This window comes from Nomascus leucogenys, chromosome 8 (genome assembly GCF_006542625.1).
Source record: "Nomascus leucogenys isolate Asia chromosome 8, Asia_NLE_v1, whole genome shotgun sequence".
Classification (NCBI taxonomy): domain Eukaryota; kingdom Metazoa; phylum Chordata; class Mammalia; order Primates; family Hylobatidae; genus Nomascus; species Nomascus leucogenys.
Window position 1 is genome coordinate 87,987,207 of NC_044388.1, and position 24,630 is coordinate 88,011,836.

Consider the following 24,630-nt stretch of genomic DNA (forward strand, 5'->3'; position numbering starts at 1 on the left):
GCCAACTCCCCCAGGAGGGCTTTTCTGACTGACACTCACATGGTTATGCACCCTGTGTCTGTGCCTCCCCAGCCTCACCCTTCTTCTCTGCTCTAGCACTTACACTAATTATTTTAATTGCCCCTTTCTTTGCGTTTGTCATTAGATTGGAAATGGCAAGGTCAGGGAGGGTTCATAAATTGCTTGACTTTGTGTCCCAAGCACCTGATGTAGAACCTTACACAAAGTCCTTTTTATTGAACAAATTAATGAACAAATACAGGTAAGCATGCCTGTCTAACTAGTATTAAGCCTACAGCTGATCACACAGTGGTGAGGTGTGTAGATTGTACAGCCAGACTTAGGTTCACTTTCCAGCATCACCATTTGTATCCTGTACCATGTCTCTATGCCTCAGTGGACACCAATGTGAGAAGTGAAGGGAATGATGCATATGAAAAGCTACATCCTCAATAGAAGTTTTGTGTTGCTATGATATGGATCTCAAGTACTAGACTCCGTCACTAAGCAAAATGAAAGCTTGGCTACCCAGTGGACAAAGTCACTTTTCTTTTTTTTTTTTTTTGAGATGGAGTCTCGCTCTGTCACTCAGGCTGGAGTGCAATAGTGCAATCACGGCTCACTGCAACCTCCACCTCCCAGGTTCAAGTGATTCTCCTGCCTCAGCCTCCCGAGTAGCTGGGATTACAGGCACCTGCCACCACGCCCAGCTAATTTTTGTGTTTTTAGTAGAGACGGGGTTTCACCATATTACCCAGGCTGGTCTCAAACTCCTGACCTCAAGTGAGGTCTCCCTCCTCGGCCTCCCAAAGTGCTGGGATTACAGATGTGAGCCACCACGGCTGGCCCAAAGTCACTTTTCTTTCCTCAATCCTTGAAGAATTGTTTATCCTCTGATGGAGAGGGTTGCATGATCTTTTTGAGGGGAATTGACCTTTTGCCCTTGATGATTCAGAGTAAATATTCTAGTGTTCAAGGAGAAAATCAATCTGATTCATTTGAACTATTATAAATAGTGCTGTGGTAGCCAGCAATAATATTGTCCAGAATGTTAGAGCTAATGGATTGATGTGCAAAGCTTAGGAAGCAGCTACAAGACCTCATTGCATAGACCTGTGTTCCTATAACAATAGCCCACAACATCTGAAAGCTAAAGTGTCTGCAGCAGAGCATTGCACATATGACCTGGAATCAGATGCGCCCACATCATAGGCAACATACAAGGGGTTTTACCAGGTTGGAATGCTTCCAGCTGTTATTCATTTAATGGACAACTGGTTCTATATAATTCAAAGACAATTTCCCAGGTGTTCTCTTCTCTCAGCACTGAGAGCAGTGAGCACGCGGATGCTTACGTCTCTCTAGGCCATGTGGAAGAGAATTTTCTTCCATGTGGCTTTGTAGGTTGTCAAATTGTAGCATGAATCAGAATCATCTTAAATGCCAGCAGCAGCGCCCCCCTCCCACGTGAGGAAAGCAAGGACTCTGCAACTTTATCAGCTTTCCTGAGGTTCTGATGCAGGCACTTCCAGCCACTCTTAAAGGAACATCTCGGTAGAGTTTTATCCCCAGGGGGATGCATGTTCCACAAGTCAAGGATGGTGGAGTGGAGGTGGGAGTCTTGCGGCCTGGAGGGTTGAGGCTCAGACTCTAGGATGCCACTCTGTTGATCTCTAAGCAAAGCGTAATAGACCTGTAATCACCAGAGGTTACAACACACAGGACTCTACAAGCCAGGCCACAGGGAATAGCAGATGTTGAGTGACAAGTAAGAGATCTAGTACCAGATAGAGAAAGTAAGGCAGAGGAAAACTTGTTGAAAAGTTAACAGAAGGTTTTCTTTTCATACTTTTTCTCCTAAAAACTGATAGTTTGAATTTTGTCACTAGGGCGGCTGGAACTTAAAATTTTTACTTTATTTTCATGGATTAGCCCAAGGGGCAAAAAATGAATGGAGGAGTACCATTGCTGTGACTACTGAGACTGAGCCAAAGCTGCCGAGTGGGGCTAGGAAACACTGTCCCACAGAGTCCCACTGATTCGGGCCAACAGTGCTGTATTTGCCTATCCTTGGGAAATTCTGGGAAAATGACAACCCGTATTGGCTGATCACTTTTGATTTTCAGTCCCTCCCAGCTAGGACAATTCAACCACCAAATGAAGAGTCTAGACACAGCTCAGAGCTCATAGTTTGGAATCTAGAGATGAGGATCCAAATCTGGCTGCCTTACTGCCTTGCTATGACCATCATCTGGGAGAAACTGATCAATTCCATCGATTTCAGTGGCACTAGAAAAAAAGGTTTCACTTCTTGCATCTGAGAACAGAGACCACACCCCCAAAAACCCCAACAGAAAGTCCCAGCTGCCTGTCTCATTACTGCTGGCCCATCCAGTGGCAGTCAGTTCACTATGGCTTGAGGAATTCCAACAGCTGACTTGCAAAGGAAACATGCAATTTCTCGGAGAAAGACCAAATTGCATGACCGGAAAATATGGCTAACATAGAGGCAGAATTAATAAGAGAAAGAGAAGTAAACTTCAGTTAAAACCTAATGAGGAGGAGAAACATAATGAGGACATTTAAGAAGATACAATTGGAGCATAAAAAATGAAATTATGGAACTGAAAAGTATGATTCAATGTAGAAATTAAAAAGAATGATTACTTCTGAAAATCAAAATAGCATTTAGTGGGATCCCCGTAACCCAGAGCAAAACAAAACAAAATATACTAAATACTAAGAGAAATACACAGATACAAGACAGAGAGGACCGTTTAGGTGGAGACTTAAATTGTCTAATAATAGGATTTCCAGAAGGAAAAAGGAAGAGAGAGAAGAAAACCAAAGACTTGCTTCTTTAGATTTAAACGACTTCCTAGACCCAGGTGGGTAAAATGAGTGGACGCATTTGCAGACAAAGAAGTGTCCTAAAAGAAGAAAATGGGGAAAAATTAAATAGGGTTAAATTTTTTAACCCGAAGGATAAATTTAACGGTCATCAGCCAGAAAGAACAAGTTATTGACAAAGGAAAGGGAGTTAGACCATTGCTGGACTATCGGCAATACTGAAGGTTACTGGGGGGGAATGTGATAGGAAAATCTTATATCCAGCCAAATCTTATTATATGAGGGCAAAACTAAGGTATTTAGGGGCTTGTAGGACCTCAGAAAGTATACTACCCATGTACTCAACCTGAGGAAATTAGTCAAGAAAGTACTTAAGAAAATAAGGATGCAAGGAGGCCAGGCGCGTGGTTCACGCCTGTAATCCCAGCACTTTGGGAGGCCAAGGCGGTCGGATCACCTGAGGTCAGGAGTTCTAGACCAGCCTAGCCAGCATGGTGAAACCCTGCCTTTACAAAAGTACAAAAAAAAAAAAAAATTAGCCGAGCATGATGGCGGGTGCCTGTAATCCCAGCTATTTCAGGAGGCTGAGGCAGGAGAATCGCTTGAACCTGGGAGGCAGAGGTTGCAGTGAGCCGAAATTGTGCCATTGCACTCCAGCCTCAGCAACAAGAGTGAAACTCCACCTCAAAAAAACAAAAATAAAAAAAAAAGGACGCAAAATTATAGCCAGATAAGAGGAATAAGTTCTAGTGTTCTATAGAATTCACAGTTCCTATAGTTCTAGGGTTCTATAGGATCCCTATAGTTAACAATAATATATTACACAGTTTCAAATAGAAAGAGGATATTAAATGTTTCCAACATGAAGAAATGATAAATGTTTGAGAGGATGGATATGCTAATTATCCTGATCTGATCACTTTACATTATATATATTAAAACATCACTTTGTACCCCATGAATATGTATAATTATTATTTGTCAATTTAAAATAATAATTTTTTTTTTTTTTTTTTAGATGAAGTCTCGCTCTGTCACCCCGGCTGGAGTGCACTGGCACGATCTTGGCTCATTTAAACCTACACCTCCCAGGATCAAGCAATTCTCCTGCCGCAGCCTCCCAAGTAGCTGGGATTACAGGCATACACCACCACACCTGGCTCATTTTTGTATTTTTAGTAGAGACAGCTTTTTGCCTTGTTGGCAAGGCTGGTTTTGAACTTCTGACCTTGGGTGATCCACCTGCCTTAGCCTCCCAAGGTGCTGGGATTACAGGCGTGAGTTACTGTGCCCAGCCTAAAATAATAGTTTTTTAAAAAAACTCAGCAACAGGGAAAGACAAAGAATACAAGAAAACAACGGTGAATAATGAAACTTGTAGTTGTCATACTCTAAATAGATGCTAACGTGACATGGAATAATGAGAATTTTAAATCAGATGAGACTTATTATGGAGGAACATTTAATAGCCTTGGCTAAAATTCTAAATTTTCTCAAAACACAGGAGTAGGGGTGTGAAAGAAGAAAGTGGGGAAGTAAAAGTGCTTTCAAGCTTTGTTGAGGTTTATGAATTGTGAGGGAGGGGCTGCAACGCCATTCTACAGTGCACAACAAACAACTTTACAGTTGCTCCTGGCTGGGGCCAGTGGCTCACAACCGTAATCCCAGCACTTTGGGAGGTCGGCGGGCGGATTGCTTGAAGCCAGTAGCTCGAGACCAGCCTGGACAACATGGTGAAACGCCGTCTCTACTGAAAAAATAAAATACAAAAATTAGCCAGGCGTTGTGGTGTGTGCCTGTAATCCCAGCTACTTGGGAGGCTGAGGCAGGAGGATCGCTTGAACCCGGAGGCAGAGGTTGCAGTGAGCCTAGATCGCACCCCCGCACTCCAGCCTGGGCGGCAGAGTGAGAGCCTGTCTCAAAAACAAAAAAAAAGAAAAAAAAAAGTTGCTCCTTAGACATGGCTGTTCTAAAAATCCTTGATCTGTTCCCATCAAGGATCTCTTACTGGCAGTAGTATCCTTTCTCTCTCTCTCTTTGGCCTCGAAGTCTCTTTTCTCTACCTTCCAAGCTCCTCACCCTGTTTCTGTTCCTACCCGTATTCGTCTCACTTTTTACACAGGGAAAATTAAATACAGATTGCAAATTTAGGTTCTGTGCAGCTCCGGGGCACGCAGAGCCTTCAAAGTCCGGTTCCAGAATGTGGGCTTTGTCGTGAAGGCAGTAGGAAGTAATTGAAGGTTTTGTGTGTTAGATTTCTTTGGCTGCTATGTGGAGGATGGATCAGAGAGAATGAGCTTGAAGGTACAGACATCCAGCAGGAAGGTTGTCGCTCTAATCCGAGTGAGGAATTCTGTTTCTCCCCCATTCCTATGACCCAAATGTGGCTGAAATATTTTCTTTTTAGTTTCGTACAGGTCAGTTGGGAACGTACCACACTCACTTTCTACAATGGGAACTCTTTAATGTTTCAAACCAACCCTAAGCCTTCCTTAGGAGGGGCAGGCTGCCCAAAGTCCCAGGAGGCTAACACCTAAGAAAAGTCCGGTCCCCGCTCAGTGGCTCACGCCTGTAATCTCAGCACTTCAGGAAGCTGAGGCAGGTGGATCACTTGAGGTCAGGAGTTCAAGACCAGCCTGCCCAATATGGCGAAACCCCGTCTCTACTAAAAATACAAACAATTAGCTGGGTGTGGTGGTGCATGCCTGTAATCATAGCTACTGAGGAGGCTCGGGCAGGAGAATCACTTGAACCCAGGAGGTAGAGGTTGCAGTGAGCTGAGATCATGCCACTGTACTCCAGTCTGGGTGACAGAGCAAGACTCTGTCTCAAAAAAAAAAAAAAAAAAAAAAGTTCATGTCAGGATCACAACCCACTTCATTTGACTTCCTGCCTTCACTTGACTCCTCCAGAACGTTGCTCTCCAATCTGTTCCTGCATATGACTGGCTCTCAGTCCTGCTGACTTTATCTCCCTGCTCCAGTTTCCCACTCACTCAGATTTGATGACCAGCTTGGTATTCCCTGCTGCTTCCTAACACTCAAAGTTTCATTCTGTAGTATGTTGAATTAAAACATTAGCTGAGTTCATAGCCTCATCAGATCTATTGCAAAAGTTATGGCATTGATCAGAAAGAAGAAGTCGGCCTAGAAGAATTGGTTTGGGGGAATTCATGTGACTCAGAGTATCCCAAGTCCCAGTGAGCCTCTCTTGCCAGCAAATGCAGCTCTCCCTCCTTTTCCTCTTCTGTCAGGGAACCCACCTTGCTATAGGGAGTTACCGTTGCCAATTCTCTTTATACCGGGCATTCTTACCATCTCTGATTGCCTCCAGATGACAGCCAGCATGCCCTTGAGGATCCAGAATGAAGATGGAAGCTAAAACATCAAAAGGATGTTAAGCATTTGCTCATTTTTATTAGCAAAACCCTGGAGAATGCCTGTAAGCATAAGGGCTGGACCAAGGAAAGAGGGAAATAGATAAAGGTGAGGCAATTTTTTTTTTTTTTTTTTTTTGTTTGTTTGAGAGGGAGTCTTGCCTTGTCACCCAGGCTGGAGGGCAGTTGCATGATCTCAGCTCACTGCAACCTCCGCCTCCCAGGTTCAAGCAATTCTCCTGCCTCATCCTCCCGAGTAGCTAGGACTACAGGTGCACGCCGCCACGCCAGACTCATTTTTGTATTTTTAGTAGAGACGGGGTTTTGCCATCTTGGCCAGGCTGGTCTTGAACTCCTGACCTCTGGTGATCCACCTGTCTCTGCCTCCCAAAGTGCTAGGATTACAGGCATGAGCCACCTCACCTGGCAGGTTAGGCTAAATTTTTTAATACGGTATTCTTTCCAGAGATTTTGGATGAAAATGCCAGCTCCAGCAGCTAAGAGTGATTCTAATTGTTTTTCTCAGTTTGCTGACAGGAAACTGTGATTCAAAGATAGACCACACCAAATGAAGCCAAGAGGCCAGAAATTTCTGCCTACAATGTAGAGGAAGGAATGCAAAGACAGGAAGATGGGGACTTGGGAATGGATTTATCATATGTGATTCACCCACCTCAAAATTATGCCCCTCTAGGCCGGGCGTGGTGGCTCATGCCTGTAATCCCAGCACTTTGGGAGACTGAGGTGGGCGGATCACCTGAGGTTGGGAGTTCGAGACCAGCCTGGCCAACATGGCAAAACCCCATCTCTACTAAAATTACAAAAATTAGCCAGACATGGTGGCAGGCACCTGTAATCCCAGCTACTCAAGAGGCTGAGGCAGGAGAATCGCTTGAACCTGGGAGGCAGAGGTTGTAGTGAGCCGAGATTATGCCACTGCACTCCAGCCTGGGTGACAGAGCAAGACTCCATCTCAAAAAAAAAAAAAAAAAAAAAAAAAACATGCCCCTCCAGTAAAGACTAACAATATACTCACATCATCAAACCATTGAGAAATGCGTTGGTGCAAGGAGAGCTAGAATCTCTGTAAAGCAGTTGTAGGCCATGGATGCAAATGGGATGAAGTGCACTCCTTATGGGATGACACAGGCTCCCTAATTCCAGTAAGGGTTATGGAATTGGGAGTAGAACACACAAGCAAGGCCAAGCATCAGCACTTCATTTTGAAGGCATGGAATCTACAGTTGTCATAACTGCCAAAGATACTTACGTAGTCATCTGAATAGTCTGACTCTTTGGTGGTACCTAATTACCTAAACAGAAGATCCAGAATTGAAACAGACGGGTAGCCCACCACAAGGTTTTATTTGATGTATGAAACCAAAAAACTCCAAGTTTGGTGATAAGAGGCCTTACTTGAACCACCACCATAGAATCCTGCCTCCTCACTCAATTCCCAGGTCTGATTAATTTCAGAGACTCTGAGCCCCTTAAGTAAAAGGAAAGGTGCATATCCTCAAAAAAAAGGCTGTGGTAACATGACAGGTATATACTCAGCCTCCTCCCCCTCAACTTCTCCAAAAAGACAGCTATTCATAGGGGTAGATGTACACGTAGGGAAGGAAAGTATCTAAACCTTCGGCTTTGAAATAATGGGAGACTAGAACGCTGTCACGGATTACCAGTCAGTGGCAGCCTCATGATAAGATTATAAAGCTTTGATTCCAATTAGTCTCTAATAAGACCCCAAACTCATCTTGTGGTTGAGTGTACAATTGGAAAAAGTAAGTTCAACAATTGGGATAATTTCCAAATTGACTCTCTAACCCAAGTCATGAGGGCTATTATGGTAAGAAAAGCAAATTAAGCCTTTAGAGCAGCACTGTCCAACAGAAAAATAATGTGAGTCACATGTCTAACTTTTTTTTTTTGAGACGGAGTCTCGCTCTGTTGCCCAGGCTGGAGTGCAGTGGCATGATCTCAGCTCACTGCAAGCTCTGCCTTCCGGGTTCACGGCATTCTCCTGCCTCAGCCTCCCGAGTAGCTGAGACTACAGCCCACCACCACGCCCGGCTAATTTTTTGTATTTTCAGTAGAGATGGGGTTTCACCGTGTTAGCCAGGAAGTTCTTGATCTCCTGACCTCATAATCTGCCTGCCTCGGCCTCCCAAAGTGCTGGGATTACAGACGTGAGCCACCGTGCCTGGCAGTAGCTGAATTTTTTAAAAGTAAAAAGAAACAGGTGAAATTAATTTTAAAAGCACAGTTTACTGAATCCATGATATCTAAAATAGTATCATTTCAATATGTAGTCAATATAAAACTTACTGAGGTACTTATTTTTATATGAAGTCTTCAAAATATCATCCAGGCATGGTGGCTCACACCTGTAATCCCAGCACTTTGGGAGGCCGAGGCAGGCAGATCACTTGAGGCCGGGAGTTTGAGACCAGTCTGGCCAACATGGCAAAACCCCATCTCTACTAAAACTATAAAAATTAGCCAGGCATGGTGGCACGTGCCTGTAGTCCCAGCTACTAGGGAGGCTCAGGCATGAGAATTGCTTGAACCTGCAAGTTGGAGGCTGCAGTGAGCCAAGATCGCACCACTGCACTCCAGCCTGTGTGACAGAGCAAGACTCTGTCTCAAAAACAAAAAACAAAAAAAAAGCTAACAGGACTTGGAGGCCAGATGTACCAGGTATTTTCGATGCCTTGGGTGAGACACACACATGCCTGAAGTGAGAGTTGAGCCCAGGAGTCGAGGTTGCAGTGAGCTATGATTACACCATTGCACTCCAGCTTGGGTGACAGAGCAAGACCCTGTTTCAAAAAAGAAAAGAAATGAGTGTTAACATCGTTCATTATTACATCTAATAACCCACTTAGATAGTTTTTCATTCTCATTTCCTCAACTATGGGCTCTGCTGGTTTAGAGGTCTTAGTAACCAATCAAAGAATATTTCCATCAGGAGACACGAAAATGATAACACTGACATCTGGGCAGATTTGAATTTGATAATTCAGTCAAACCTCAGAAATTGACTGGTAGCCATAGAGGAAAATGAGGAATGGAGAATCTTTCTGGATAGAGTCATGGGCCCGGGACTCCCTTGTAGGAGGCTGATATTCCTGCAGGGTATCTTGCGTTATTCCTCGGGTTGCTTTAGGACTCTTAAAGCAAACCACTCTATTTTGTACTTAAAGCTGCATCGGGTGCTTTCCCAAGCATCCAGGCCCAGGAATGACACTATTGGGAAATGAGCTAATTAACCACATCCCTTCTTCCTAAGCCAGCTCCAGGGCAACCGCAGCATCATCATAGAAGTTGCACAGGTCAATGGCCAGATGCAGTGGCTCATGCCTGTAATCCCAGCACTTTGGGAAGCCAAGGCAGGCAGATCAAGAGGTCAGGAGTTCGGGACCAGCCTGGCCAACATGGTGAAACCCCATCTCTACTAAAAATACAAAAAATTAGCCAGGCGTGGTGGCAGGCGCATATAGGCCCAGCTACTCGGGAAACTGAGGCAGGAGAATGGCCTGAACCAGGGAGGCAGAGCTTGCAGTGAGCCAAGATAGTGCCACTGCACTCCAGCCTGGGTGACAGAGCAAGACTCCATCTAAAAAAAAAAAAAAAAAAAAAATTAGCTGAGCATGGTTGTATGTGTCTGTAATCCCAGCTACTCAGGAGGCTGAGGCAGGAGAATCGCTTGAACCCGGGAGGCAGAGCTTGCAGTGAGCCGAGATGGCACCACTGCACTCCAGCCTGGGCGACAGAGCAAGACTCCGTCTCAGAAAAAAAAAAAATCAAAAGACTAGCTTTCCAACTGAGAAAAGAGACCATGGCTTGAACTCCCCAGGCTTCCTACTATTTATTGTCAAAATCGTAGTCCTCCTTTTTCTGAGAGTGAGAGCATGTTCTGGTAAGTTCTCTGCGTGGAGGAGCACAGAATCTGAGTTTGCCGAGAGTAAGCTGAGAGCATGTCCACCCTCACTCTTCCAGTTAGTCACTCTTCCTCCCTCCGGAGGACTATGTGAAGGAAAAGAGGAAAATGGGGGTGAACATGTCTGCCCATACTTTCTCCCCTTCTCCATGACAGTATGAAGAATGGGGAACAAGCTTTCTTCCCTCTCCACACTGCCTTTCACATTGTAACATCCTCTGAGTCTATCAGGGGCCATCAGCTAATCCGGCAATGCAATCCATTCTGATAGGAAATGGGATAGAAGGGACCTTTTTTCCCTTTAAACATCATAGTTGACAGACAATGGTCTTTGCTGTCTTCTCTAGAATAGTAGGTAACATGGCAATCATACAGAAGGGAAGACAAGTAGCCTGAAAGAGCAGATAGGGTATTTGGGGACTGGCAGAATGAAATTAGATCAGCAGAGCCACAAAGGACCCCAGGGATCATTTGGGAATTTTAAAATAGGAGATATTGGGCATTGAACAATTGGTAAGAGGAGCAAAAGGTGAAAGACACACAGAAGAGGCAGTAAGATGACCTGAAGCTATGAGTGAGCAGACACTATAGGGTCAGATGGAGATAAAGAGCATTTTGCAGCTGGGCACAGTGGCTCACGCCTATAATCCCAGCAATTTGGGAGGCTGAGACAGGCAGATAGCTTGAGCTCGGGAGTTTGAGATCAGCGTGGGCAACATAGCAAAACCCTGTCTCTACAAAAATTACAAAAAGTTAGCCAGACATGGTGGTGTGTGCCTGTGGTCCCAGCTATTCATGAGGCTGAGGTGGGAGGATCACTTAAGCCAGGGAGGTGGAGGTTGCAGTGAGCCAAGATCACTCCACCACACTCCAACCTGGGTGACAGAGTAAGACCCTATCTCAAAAAGAAAAAAAAAAAAGGACATTTTGCAGGTAAAGATGTGAACAGCAGAGGAAAAAATGGAGAAGCTGAATCAAAAGGATGGTGAGGTGCTAAAGCAGCCATTGGCTCCTCCTGCTGCTGAGGGAAGGAGAGTGATCACCCAGTTGCTAGACCCACACTGAATCCTGTATAACAGCCATCCTCAACCTTGTTGGCACCAGGGACCAGTTTCATGGAAGACAATTTTTCCATGGATGGGATGGTGAGTTGGGGCATGGTTTCAGGGAGATTCAAGGCATTCTGTTTATTGCGCACTTTCTTTTCTTTTCTTTTTTTTTTTTTTAGTGAGACGGAGTCTCTGTCATCCAAGCTGCAGTTCAGGGGCATGATCTCAGCTCACTGCAACCTCGACCTCCTGGGTTCAAGTGATTCTCCTGCCTCAGCCTCCCAAGTAGCTGGGATTACAGGAACCCACCATCATGCCCGGCTAATTTATGTATTTTTAGTAGAAACGGGTTTTCACCATGTTGGTCAGGCTGGTCTCAAACTCCTAACCTCAGGTGATCCACCTGCCTCGGCCTCCCAAATTGCTGGGATTACAAGTGTGAGCCACTGTGCCCAGCCTTTATTTCTATTATTATGACATTGTCATATATAATGAAATAATTATACAACTCACCATAATATAGACTCAGTGGGATCCCTGAGCTTGTTTTCCTACAACTAGACTGTCCCATCTGGGGGTGATGGGAAAGAGTGGCAGATCATCAGGCATTAGATTCCCATGAGGAGCTCAACTTAGATCTCTCCCACGCACAGTTCACAAGAGGATTTGCGCTCCTATGAGAATCTAATGCCGCCGCTGATCTGACAGAAGGCAGAGCTCAAGTGGTAATGTGAGTGATGGAGCAGGGCTGTAAATGCAGATGGAGCTTCATTTGCTCACTTGCTGCTCACCTCCTCCTGTGCTGCCCAGTTCCTAACAGGCCACAGACTGGTACTGGTTGGGGATCCCTGCTGTGTAATCTTCCCATTATCAAACTATGTTCTACGTCTGGGGGATGGGGGAGGATAGTTGTTGAGCTGCATAAAGGTTCACTAGAGACCTGGCTGTATGGCCAGCACTCTGCCTTATACATGTAGCTTCATAAACCATCAATGTTCAAAGCAATCTGGATAAACCTCTCTGTACCTTACAACCCAAAGAGCCTAACAGATTAGCTTTTCCTCTGGCAACTGCACTCTGCACAAACCATATAAATTAGTACTAAAACTTTTGATCCACTAGTTTCTATCTCCCAGTTGTAAGACCTGAGGTCTTTTTGATTAGCCCAGAATTCACTGTGGTCATTTCTCCCATCCCAAATAATCAGTGTTGCAGCGTTAGAAGCCTCACTGTTTACCCTAACAACTCCCTCCACCTTTTTTCCCCCTGGCCCTCCTAGAAAGGACTTCTTGGGCATAAGGTACATCCATGTCTAGTGTCTGTCTTGAGATCTGAGAATGTCATGAGCAGTCAAGGTGCTTGAGCACCTACAACACAACTCTCTGCTCACAGGAAGTAAAACACCTGGGTAGAAAATGGGTGTGTTGATGGGTGGAGATAAGTCAAATGGAGAGAAAACAAGAACATACCTGATTAGCTGGGAACTATAACCTCTAGTTACACTCTGATTGCCCCAACCTACTTCTACTCTACTTCCTCATCCTCCTCACCCCTTTTCTTTTCTTTCTTTCTTTTTTTCTTTTCTTTTTTTTTTTTTTTGAGGTGGAGTCGCGCTCTGTCGCCCAGGCTGGATTACAGTGGTGCGATCTCAGCTCACTGCAACCTCTGCCTCCCGGGTTCAAGCAATTCTCCTGCCTCAGCCTACTGAGTAGCTGGGATTACAGGCACATGCCACCATGCCTGGCTAATTTTTGTATTTTTAGTAGAGACGGTGTTTCCCCATGTTGGTCAGGCTGGTCTCGAACTCGTGACCTCATGATCCACCCACCTCGGCCTCCCAAAGTGCTGAGATTACAGGCATGAGCCACCATGCCCAGCTCCTCACCCCTTTTCTGCTCTCTGCTACTCCTTTCCTCTCTCGTTCTCCCTGATCTCCTTCCTCTCTTCTACCCCCATTTTTCTTTTCTTTTCTTTGCTTTTTCTTTTGGAGAAAAATAAAAGAAGGCTTTTCACTCTGTCACCCAGGCTGGAGTACAGTGGTGCAATCTTAGCTCACTGCAACTACTGCCTCCCAGGTTGAAGCAATTCTCATGCCTCAGCCTCCCCAGTAGCTGGAATTACAGGCGCCCACCACCATGCCCGACTAATTTATGTATTTTTAGTAGAGACGGGGTTTTGCCATGTTTGCCAGACTGGTCTGGAACTCCTGACCTCAAGTGATCCGCCCACCTTGGCCTCCCAAAATGCTGGGATTACAGGCATGAGCCACTGCGCCTGGCCTACCCCCATTTTTCTTCAGGACCCTGGGTGGTATGAGTAAACCCCAAGGAAACATTGGCAGGACCCAATCCTCTCTTCCAAAGAGTCTCCAGTGACAGAAGGATGAATTTTTCACAGTTAGGCACAAATGTATTTTTTCACCTATAAAGTTGGCAAAGTTTGAAAGCCCATTTTATTTACAAAAGTGTGGGAAAATAAGCACTCTCCTACATTTGCTGGTGGAAGCACAAATTGGCACAAACTCTGTATGAAAATTATAAATACACATGCCCACTTTGGGAGGCCAAGGCGGGTGGATCACGAGGTCAGGAGATCGAGACCATCCTGGCTAACACAGTGAAACCCTGTCTCTACTAAAAATACAAAAAAAAAAAAAAAAAAAAAAAAAAAATTGGCCGGGCGTGGTGGCAGGCGCCTGTAGTCCCAGCTACTCGGGACGCTGAGGCGGGAGAATGGCATGAACCTGGGAGGTGGAGCTTGCAGTGAGCCGAGATCATGCCACTGCACTCCAGCCTGGGTGACAGAGTGAGACTCCATCTCAAAAAAAATAAAAAATAATAAATAAATAAATAAATACACATGCCTTTTGACCTAACAGTTCTACTTCTAGGAATTCATTCTACAGATGTACATGTAGCAAACTGAACTTTAATCTTTTTCTTTCAGGGAATATCCATTAAAGATGGCTCTAATGAGGAAGTGGCATTCTTTGGAATTCTCTGCAGCCCACGATATGAGATGTCTCCTGCTGTAGTCAGTGACTGGGCACGGTGGCTCACACCTGTAATTCAGCACCTTGGGAGGCTGAGGTGCCTGGATCACTTAAAGCCAGAAGTTTAAGACCAGCCTGGCCAACAGGGTGAAACCCTGTCTCTACTAAAAATACAAAAATTAGCTGGATGTGGTGGCACATGCCTATAATCCCAGCTACCTGGGAGGCTGAGTCAGGAAAATCACTTGAACCTGGTAGGTAGAGGTTGCAGTGAGCTGAGATTGTGCCACTGCACTCCAGCCTGAGCAACAGAGTGAGACTCTGTCTCAACAAAAAAAAAAAGAAAGGAAGGAAGGAAGGAAGGAAGAAAGAAAGAAGGAAAGAAAGAAAGAAGGAAAGAAAGAAAGAAAGAAAAAAAGAAAGAAAGAAAGAAAGAAAGAAAGAAGAAAGAAAGAAAGAAGAAAGAAAGAAAGAAAGAAAGAAAGAAAGAAAGAAAGAAAGAAAGAAAGAAAGAGAGAAAGAGAAAGAGAAAGAGAGAAAGAAAATGATGCAGGTAGTTGACATCTCCCCCATCAAACCTTCCCCTGATTTCTCCAATAGAACGACACAAATACCACCTCACTATATCCCTTACAGATCGCAGTTGAAGAACTCAAGCTATTCACCAACTGTTCTGCTTTCTGATGAATGAGTATGAGAGGATGATGACTGTGTAATATGAGATATTGGGCAAGAAGTGATTAAAAAGCAGTATCTCAAGTTACTCTTGCTGCAGAAGCATGTAACAATGTTGCCCAGGAAATGCCAGAGCATTGTGCAAATGGAGGAGTCGTTTTCAGTTCCGATCTCAAGCAGGAAGGAACTCCTCCAGACAGAGGGGCTTTAAACCTCCTTTTCTTGGCCACCACATATATGAATATAGTCACTAGAGGAGAAAGATCCCAGCAGATTACATGCTCACAGCCCTCAGGTTAGAGATTCAGAGCATTCAGCCTCACTCAGCTATTCTCAGACTCAGCATCCAAACACTGCAGCTTCAGGTTATGCAGAAAGATAATGCTCAGTAATAAGATCCTATAGAAACAGGCAGACATCCCAGTGCAGGGCGTCCTGTGTGAGACCAGGAGACATGGGCTGCCTACAAAGAATTAGACCCAACCTGCCCCACTGGTTTAGGGTAATCAGTGGCATCATCTGAAGAGGAGCAGGAGTTGGAGATCAGAACCCACTGTGCGTTTTTTGGTTTTTTTTGCGTTTTGAGACAGAATGTCACTCTTGTCGCCCAGGCTGGAGTGCAGTGTCACAGTCTCGGCTCACTGCGACCTCCACTTCCTGGGTTCAAGTGATTCTCCTGCCTCAGCCTTCTAAGTAGCTGGGATTACAGGCTCCTGCCATCATGCCAGGCTAATTTTTGTATTTTTAGTAGAGACGGGGTTTCACCATGTCGGCCAGGCTGGTCTCGAACTCCTTACCTCAGGTGATCCACCCGCCTCAGCCTCCCAAAGTGCTGGGATTACAGACGTAAGCCACTGCGCCCGGCCTCACTGTGGGTTTTTTTAACTAGTGTGTAGTACAGCCCTTTTTCAGTCACTTTCAGCATTTCATTATGATGTCTTTACAAAGTTTTGAGGTTGGTGAATTCCAAGACAATGTTAGAATCTTCTAGAAAAATAAAGATACGTACCGCCTTTTACCAATTTCTTGCCATTGTTTGTGCCACACATTACAACAGCTCTTCATTTAAAGTGGGAGAGGGTATGATATTGAGTTGAAACATCATGGCACTTTCTGTTTTATGTTGGACAAGCCTTCTGTGCATTGTCTTGTCTGTAGTGCCAATTTTCATGGTTCTATGGTGTATTTACAGACATGACAATAATGGTGGTGGTGGGATGGAGCAGAATAATGTTGGGGTCTGGAGTGCCTGGATAGCAGGGAAATAATTCAGACAGAAAAATAGCAAGGCCAAAAATAAATTGTGCGCTTGAGAGGCTGAAAGAGAATGAGATATGAATCCCTGACTGTAATTGTAGCTGTGTTCACTGTGAGGACAGGTGTTTGCCCTCTGATAATAACTAGACTTTAATCCTAGGTGTGAGTGCTAGCCACTGTCAACAGGGGTGGCTCCAGATAAATCCAAAGTAATTGCCCAAGACACGACATCAGCCCACAACCAAATTCTCACACTGGAGAGTTACATGACTGGTGGATACAGCTCATTAGGTAATAGTCAAGGCATTGGTTCTTCCCAGTCAACAAACATCCTCTAAATGCTTCAGGAGCCAGCCAGGCAAGCTGTTCCAGCCATGGAGAGGTGTGGCTCTGGTGCACGGTGACACACTGTGAACACCCAAGCTATGCGGTGCTGATTAGTTGGGTAATGGATGAATGAGTCAAAGGTCACGCTTCCCAGTTTGTCAGCCACTTGGTCGCTCCCAGGGCTCCAGTCTGTCACTGCCTCCATGCAAGCAAGCAATCCTGGGGCTGATTGTGAGCCACAGAGTCACTGTCGAGACCTGAGTGTCAGTGGAGTAGGTGGAGAGGCAGGATAAAGAGACATCTGACTCGCAACCTTTAATCTAGAGAAGAGGATTCGGTCAGAGGCTATGTTTTCCTGAGCATCTTCCTTTTCTTCAGGGCATTGTGAATTTGTGATGACAGCCCAAGGGAAGAAGCAAAGCAAGAATCTGGTCTCACGGACTAGGTATCCTAAGGCTAGGAGAGAAGGTCTTCAGCCTGAGTCATCAGCTCAGGAAATGTATGAAGTCTTGCCTATAAGACATGACCACCACCGTTGAGACTTGTCACATTGCCAACCAAAAGTTCCGGGATGGGGGGTTGGGGGGTGGTGAGCTTTCCTTCCAATCCCCAGTGTTCCAGGAAGAATAAAAGAATCACACACTCTCAGCTTTAAATCCTGGCTTAATTTCTTAATAATTGAATGTCTACAGGCAAAGAATTAATATCTGAGTCTCAATTTCTTATCTGTAAATATAATGTCCACATTGTAGGGCTGTTCTGAATATTACATTAAATTAGATACATAAAGCACCCAACACAGTACCTAGTACAAGTAGAAGCTCCATAAATGACAGTTTCTATCTCTGGGATTAGTGAATCTCAGAGTTAGAAAAATGTAAAAAGTCATCCAAGAAAACCCTCCTTCAATTGGCCGGGCATGGTGGCACGTGTCTGTAGTCCCAGCTACTCAGGAGGCTGAGGCAAGAGAATGGCTTGAACCTGGGAGGCGGAGGTTGCAGTGAGCTGAGATTATGTCACTGCACTCCAGCCTGTGCGACAGTGAGACTCTGTCTCAAAAAAAAAAAACAAAACAAACAAAAAAACCCAAACCCAAAACCAAACCAAACAAAAAACCCTCCTTCCGATTTTCTGTTGTCAGAATCCCCTATGCCACCCCTAAGACATGGGCCATTCAGCCTCTGCTTTGAATCCATCCAAGGCAAGAGGGATCCTCTTCAGCAGTTCTGAGGGTCTTGCCGAAATTGAGCTGAAACATAATTCTCAGGGGCTCCTACTATTTGAAATAGTGACAACTTGCCATATGCAGGACGAGTGCTTCCGGTTGTACAGACGGCACATTGCTCAGCTGAGGGCGTCTGCTGCTTTTCACTTAGACTATTGTGTAAACAGTGTCCCTGGAGTTGGGCAGTGCGATGGCCCTATCAATGTGATAATCATTCAAATATTTGGTGTCAACTCACACCCATTTGAGTCTTCTCCAATGAAAACACTCATAATTCCTCTGTCAAGCCTCATCTGGCAAGTTTTGGTTTTCTATCACTCTAGTGACTCTTCTCTGAATGCTCAACTGTGTGACACCGGGATCTGGGCACAATGCATTAATCATCTTCTGGCCAGTTTGGAATAGTGAGATTCACTTTTGACACCGCATGCTGCTATGTTCTCCTACCTCTACTCCACCCTGTATTTTATAATTTGCTTTGTTATTTTAGTTCTCATTTAATCCAAGAACAGGACTTTACATTGGCAAAGATTACTCAAGACTCACAGGACCAAGGGCAGAGTTGTTGTTGTTTTTTTTTTTTCCAGTCTTAGAAAATTCCCTCCAACTTGACATTGATTCTTTTTTTTCTTTATTTCTTTTCTTTTCTTTTTGTTTGTTGATTTTTAAAACTTTTATTGCACTAGCATGCAGCTAAGATGTCTCTATCTTGACCCCAATTTTATTACGGGACACTTTGTTTAGTTTTTTGGTCAAGTTATTTATTTTTTCAGCCAACATTCATTGAGCACCTGCTGTGTCTTGGCACTGTACCAGATACTTGCCGTAGACGCCGTGTTGTGGCAGTAAGTGTTTTAACAGCTGACTACCCAGAAGAAAAAAAAAAGCCCTAGTTTGTTTGTAATGTTTGCTGATTTCCATGGCATAACTACTTCCTACCATGGCAGATTTCAAACTACCAAGGTAATGTCATTGAACAAAGAGTTGGAAAGAGATTTATATGCATAAACAGCTCTTGTGAACCAGCCTGAGGCGACCCCAGCACACCACTGATAATTTACAGATGAGCCACATATGGTCTCTACCTTAGGAAAGCTCCATGAGGTTCTTATAATCTGGTGATGCACAGAGTCCATCTCTCCTCTAAATCTACCATGGAGAAACCATGTCAAAGGAAGAAATAACATTTGTCTGGCATGATTTGTTCTCAGAGCACCTATATTGTTTCATAATTGCAAAGGATTCTTTTAGGTGCTTGGGAACCATTCCTTTCATATTTCATTCGAAATTATTTTCAGGCCGGGCACGGTGGCTCATGCCTGTCATACCAGCACTTTGGGAGGCTGAGGTGGGTGGATTACCTGATGTCAGGAGTTCGAGGCCAGCCTGGCCAACATGGCAAAATCCCTTCTGTACTAAATATACAAAAATTAGCCAGGCGTGGTGGCGGGCGCCTGTAATCCCAGCTACTCGGGAGGCTGAGGCAGGAGAATCGCTTGAACCTGGGAGGCAGAGGTTTCAGTGAGCCGAGATCATGTCACTGTACTCCAGCCTGGGAGACTAGAAACAATGTCAGTCTCATTCACCTATAGTTTAGGATATCTACCTTCTCCCTTCAAAAAACTGTACAGTTTGCCCATTTCTAGTCTTCTAACACTTTGACTATTCTGCATACATCCTCAAAGCTCTCTATGAGCAACCTGGAAATCTCCTTCCTAAATTCTTTCAGTATCTTGTGGCAAATTCTGTTCCAATACTGGAGCCCAGCACTCATTCATGTGGAGAGTTAATGTACTTCCCTCTTCACCTATCTTGAGCTTTGAGTCTAACCAATGTAGAGTCTTCTCTTTGGGACCCAAAGATCTTTCTACTTGATGAGAAAGATTGAAGGAAAATAAGGATAAGGGTTTTTTTTTCTTCATGTTTCCATGGCACAAAATCTTTGTTAACTGTAACAGTCAGAATGATGGCACCCTGAAGATGTCCATGTCCTGATCTCCTGGTCAGGAGTGATATGTTGTGTGACATGAGAATATGTTATGTTACACAGCGAGAAGGAATTAAGGTTGTACATGGTATTAAGCTTGCTAAACAGCAAACCTTAAGATAAGGAGGTCACACTGGGCTCTCCCAGTGAGCCCAATTTAATCACAAAGATCCCTTGAATGTAGAAGACAGAGGAAAAAAAGATGTAAAGATGCTATGCGGCTGACTTTGAAGATGGAAGAAGGGGCCAAGACACAAGGAATGCAGGCAGCCCCTAGAAGCTAAAAAGGCAAGAATATGACTTCTCTTCTAGAGCCTCCAGAAGGAATGCAAGACCAGGCATGGTGGCTCATGTCTGTAATCCAGCACTTTGGGAGGCCAAGGCGGGTGGATCGCTTGAGCCTAGGAATTCGAGACCTAGGAATTCGAGACAAAAAACCACAAAACTTAGCCAGGCATGGTGGCACGTGCTGGCAGTCCCAGCTACTCAGGCGGCTGAGGCATGAGAATAACCTGAGCCCAGAGAGGTGGAGGCTGCAGTGAGCAGTGATCATACCACTGCACCCCAGTCTGGGCAACAGAGTGACACCCTGTCTCAAAAAACAACACAAAACAGGCCAGGCGTGGTGGCTCACGCCTGTAATCCCAGCACTCTGCGAGGCCGAGATGGGCGGATCATGAATTCAGGAGTTCGAGACCAAGCCTGGTCAACATGGTGAAACGCTGTCTTGACTAAAAATATAAAAGATTAGCCAGGTGTGGTAGCAGGTGCCTGTAATAACAGCTACTCAGGAGGCCGACGCAGGAGAATTGCTTGAACCTGGGAGGCAGAGTTTGCAGTGAGCCAAGATTGTGCCGTTGCACTCCAGCCCGGGCGACAGTGTGAGACTCCATCTCAAGAAACAAAAACAAAAACAAACAAAAAAACCACATAAACAAAAAACAGAAGGAAGGCAGCCCTGTTGACTCTTTGATTTTAACCCAGTGAGGCCCATTTTAGACTTCTGACCTCCAGGACTGTAAGATCACACATTTGTATTTTTAAGCTACCAAGTTTGTGGTGATTTGATACAGCAACAATAGAAAACTCATACACAAACCCGTTCCAGATCTCCTCCTCCCTTGCTGTCTTCCACTCTAGAAGCTGGAGAGCCTAATGCTTGCCGTGTCAGCAGGTCTGTGCATTCCGAGTCCACATGATGGTCACCCAGATACCACTTTCACCAACATATGGTGCGCTGGAAATCCAGAGGACCTTGACTATGGAACAAAGTGCTTTGGCTGTCAAGACACACCCAGTGGCAGAGGAGAAGATAATGCTTCTCCTCTACAGTGTTACGCTCAGCTGCAGCCACATCTAGTGGGGGAAATTTCTGCCACGCAGCTCTATCTGTAGGTGACACATGGACACAGCCTTTTCCCAAGGTGTCTTCGTATAGGGCTAGAGTGCTACATGCGGAGATATTTCTAAACATAGCCATACATTTTAGCTGTAACTCCCTTTCCCTACCATCTCAGTGTCCTAGCCCCTGAGAGCAGAAGTCCCGTTGTATCCCAATTCCAAGATCCACCACGTTTTCTACCTCAAAATTAGTATTTCTGCCAGGTGCGGCGGCTCATGCCTGTAATCCCAGCACTTTGGAAGGCTGAGGTGGGTGGATCACCTGAGGTCAGGAATTCGAGACCAACCTGACTAACATGGTGAAACCCCATCTCTACCAAAACTACAGAATTAGCAAGGCATGGTGGCACATGCCTGTAATCCCAGCTACTTGGGTGACTGAGGCAGGAGAATTGCTTGAACTTGGGAGGTGGAGGTTGCAGTGAGCCGAGATTGTGCCATTGCACTCCAGCCTGGGCAACAAGAGTGAAACTCCCTCTCAAAAAATAAAAATAAAAATAAAAATAAAAATAAATTAGTGTTGTTTTCAGAGGAAAAAAAACCCACCTTATTACAGCAAAAGTGCATTTTTGCTTTCTAATCCCCATAAAGAAATTACCCCCTCAGTACCTCAAGCCATAGTTTCTTTCTCTTATGATTCTCATACATTTAACTTCATTTTTTGATCAGTATTGCTTCTCTACCTTTCCTCTCACAACCACCATAAAGCTGTCGGCAAAGCAAAGCGAGGAGTTTGCCACAGGCTCTGGTTTTACGTGCATGAAAATTTCAGTGGAGTGTGGAGTGTTTATGTACTTCCATATCGTTCTTTACCTCCCTCCAGCTAGGAGTGTAGTGGCGCGATCTCGGCTCACCACAACCTCTGCCTTCCGGATTCAGTCTATTCTCCTGCCTCAGCCTCCCGAGTAGTTGGGATTACAGGCACGCGCCATCATGCCCGACTACTTTTTGTATTTTTAGCAGAGACGGAGTTTCACTATGTTGACCAGGCTGGTCTCGAACTCCTGACCTCATGATCCGCCCACCTCGGCCTCCCAAAGTGCTGGGATTACAGGCGTGAGCCACCGCGCCCGGCCAAGACTGCATTTCTTGTCCACCAGGACAGTACTTGTGTTGTTCTTCCTTTTAGCCTTACTATATGCCCTCTGTATCTCTGGCCTAAGGTGATTGATTTCCATCCACCATAAATATTCCCTTGAAGGGTTCTGTTCTCTTCCATCTCTGTGTTCCATTCTTAAGTTTCATGCCTCAGAGTCTCAGCAACGGAGGTCACTCAGTTTGTTAATCGTGCTCTGAACTTAGGTACACACTTTGTTACTCATTAATATGTTCTAGGTGCCATGGGGAAATCCAAGATGCTTCATGTGACAGGAATCCTGCCTTGTGGTTCACAGTCCAGTTGAAGAGATGATTATTTAACCAGTAGGAGAAAAAGAAGTAGTGCCTGCTCGAAGAAAGGGATTGATAAAATGCAATGGGCGGTCAGAGGGGGACAGAGGGCACTTCCAATTTAAAGACAGACCTCAAGGAGGAGGGACTTCTAAGCCAGACCCGGAAAAGTATAAACAACTTAAAGATGGCTGGGCGTGGTGGCTCACGTTGTAATCCCAGCACTTTGGGAGGTGGAGGGGGGGCGGATCACTTGAGGTCAGGAGTTTGAGACCATCCTGGCCAACATGGTGAAACCCTGTCTCTACTAAAAATACAAAAATTAGCTGGGTGTGGTGGCGCGTGCCTGTAATCCCAGCTACTCAGGAGGCTGAGGCAGGAGAATAGCTTGAACCAGGGAGTCAGAGGTTGAGGTGAGCTGAGATTGCGCCACTGCACTCCAGCCTGGTGACAGAGAAAGACTCTATCTCAAATAAAATAAAATAAAATAAAATAAAATAAAATAAAATAATTAGCCGGCATGGTGGTGCGCACCTGTAATCCCAGCTACTCAGTTGGTTGAGCCAGGAGAATTACTTGAACCCGGGAGGCGGAGGTTGTAATGAACAGAGATCGCACCACCGCACTCCAGCCTGGGTGACAGACTGAGACTCGTCTCAAAACAAACAAACAAACAAACAAAAAACTTAGAGATATGAAGAAAGGGGTGGGTGTCATTGCAGGCAGAGGAGACTGTCATGTGTATGAAATGTGCAGAGGTGTGATAAGGCTGCTGTGTCCATGGAGAAGAATGAAGTTCAGCTTGGACAGGCACAGGTGTGTAGGGGTGGTGGTGGCGGGACTAATGTGAGATAAGACTAAAATGTTCTGTGGGGCCAGACCCTGGAGGGTTGTAAAGTCAGCAAACAGGACTTGCCTTTCAGCTGGAGCCACTGAGAGTCTTAGAAGTTTGGTGGGCAAGGAGAAAAGTCATCTGTTTTTTTAAATGTGTAATAACCACTAACTTTAAGAAAGAAAGCCAGTATTCGATGGTTTAACAAAGTGGCGTGGGTTGTCATCTAACTTCTGATCTCTTTCTCTCTCCCTTTCAAAAAAAAAAAAAAAACTTTTAAACAAAATTTCCAAGTTAATAGGGGCAAGCAAAAAAATGGTGACATAGGTGCTGAAAGGCCCTACCTAAGCATATCCCAGGGAAAACTGAGGCTAAAACGTTACTCAGATCCACCAGGCACTGACCTTTTCACAGCAGTGCAATCAGAGGAGACGAACAGGAAGAGGCAGCTCTCAAATACGATGAAGGTTGTGGTGGAAATGGCCTTGGAATGGCATTTGGGAGCCCAGATTGTACTGTTCCCTCTGTCATTGACTCAGATCCCTTCCCTTTTCCGGGTCCCAGTTTCCCATCTGAGCACTGAGGGGGGCCCATCAAGGTGGCATCTCAGGGTCCTAACCACGCTAGGCATGGGAAGTTCAGGGAACTCTGTTCTGTTTTCTTCTGAGGGGCCTCAGCCCCTCTGCTGCTGCCCCCAGCATGGGCATGAAATGAATGCATTCCACTATTCTTTCCTCATCCCTGGAACTTCTCTGGTCCTAAAATGCTGTACCCAGATCTCTGGATATAGAGAATACCAACCATAGTCCCCTTAATTCTGTTGCCCTTTCCAGGTAGATTTTGGCATCACTGGAGAGACATTTCAGGTGGGAGTGATGCTGGGGTGGAAAAACTTTGAAGAAACTCAAAGACAAAACTCTCCAAGGAAGGCCTATCCCAGAGCACTGTTTAGAAGGTGACTTTTAGAGAAAGCGTGGCTCTGCAGAATTAACTTTTTTATGCAGAGCTGTGAAGTGTGGAGTGGGGTGGGAACGAGGTCGTGTTTTGGATGGAAGCAGAACTGATGAATGGCCCTTGAATTGGCATTCTGCCCCTCACAGATTCCCTGGTCACAGTACCTGGAGTTGCAGATGGGCCTGGGGCAGATCTGACTGGTTTGGAAGTGCAACTCCTTGATCTTGGACTGTCAATACCTTGATCTTGGACTGCCAGACTGGACAACATAGTGAGACCCCATCTCTACCAAAACTGGTGCTTTTTAAAACTACCAGAAGCAGCTGGGGGTGGTAGCTCAAGCCTGAAATCCCAGCACTTTGGGAGACTGGGG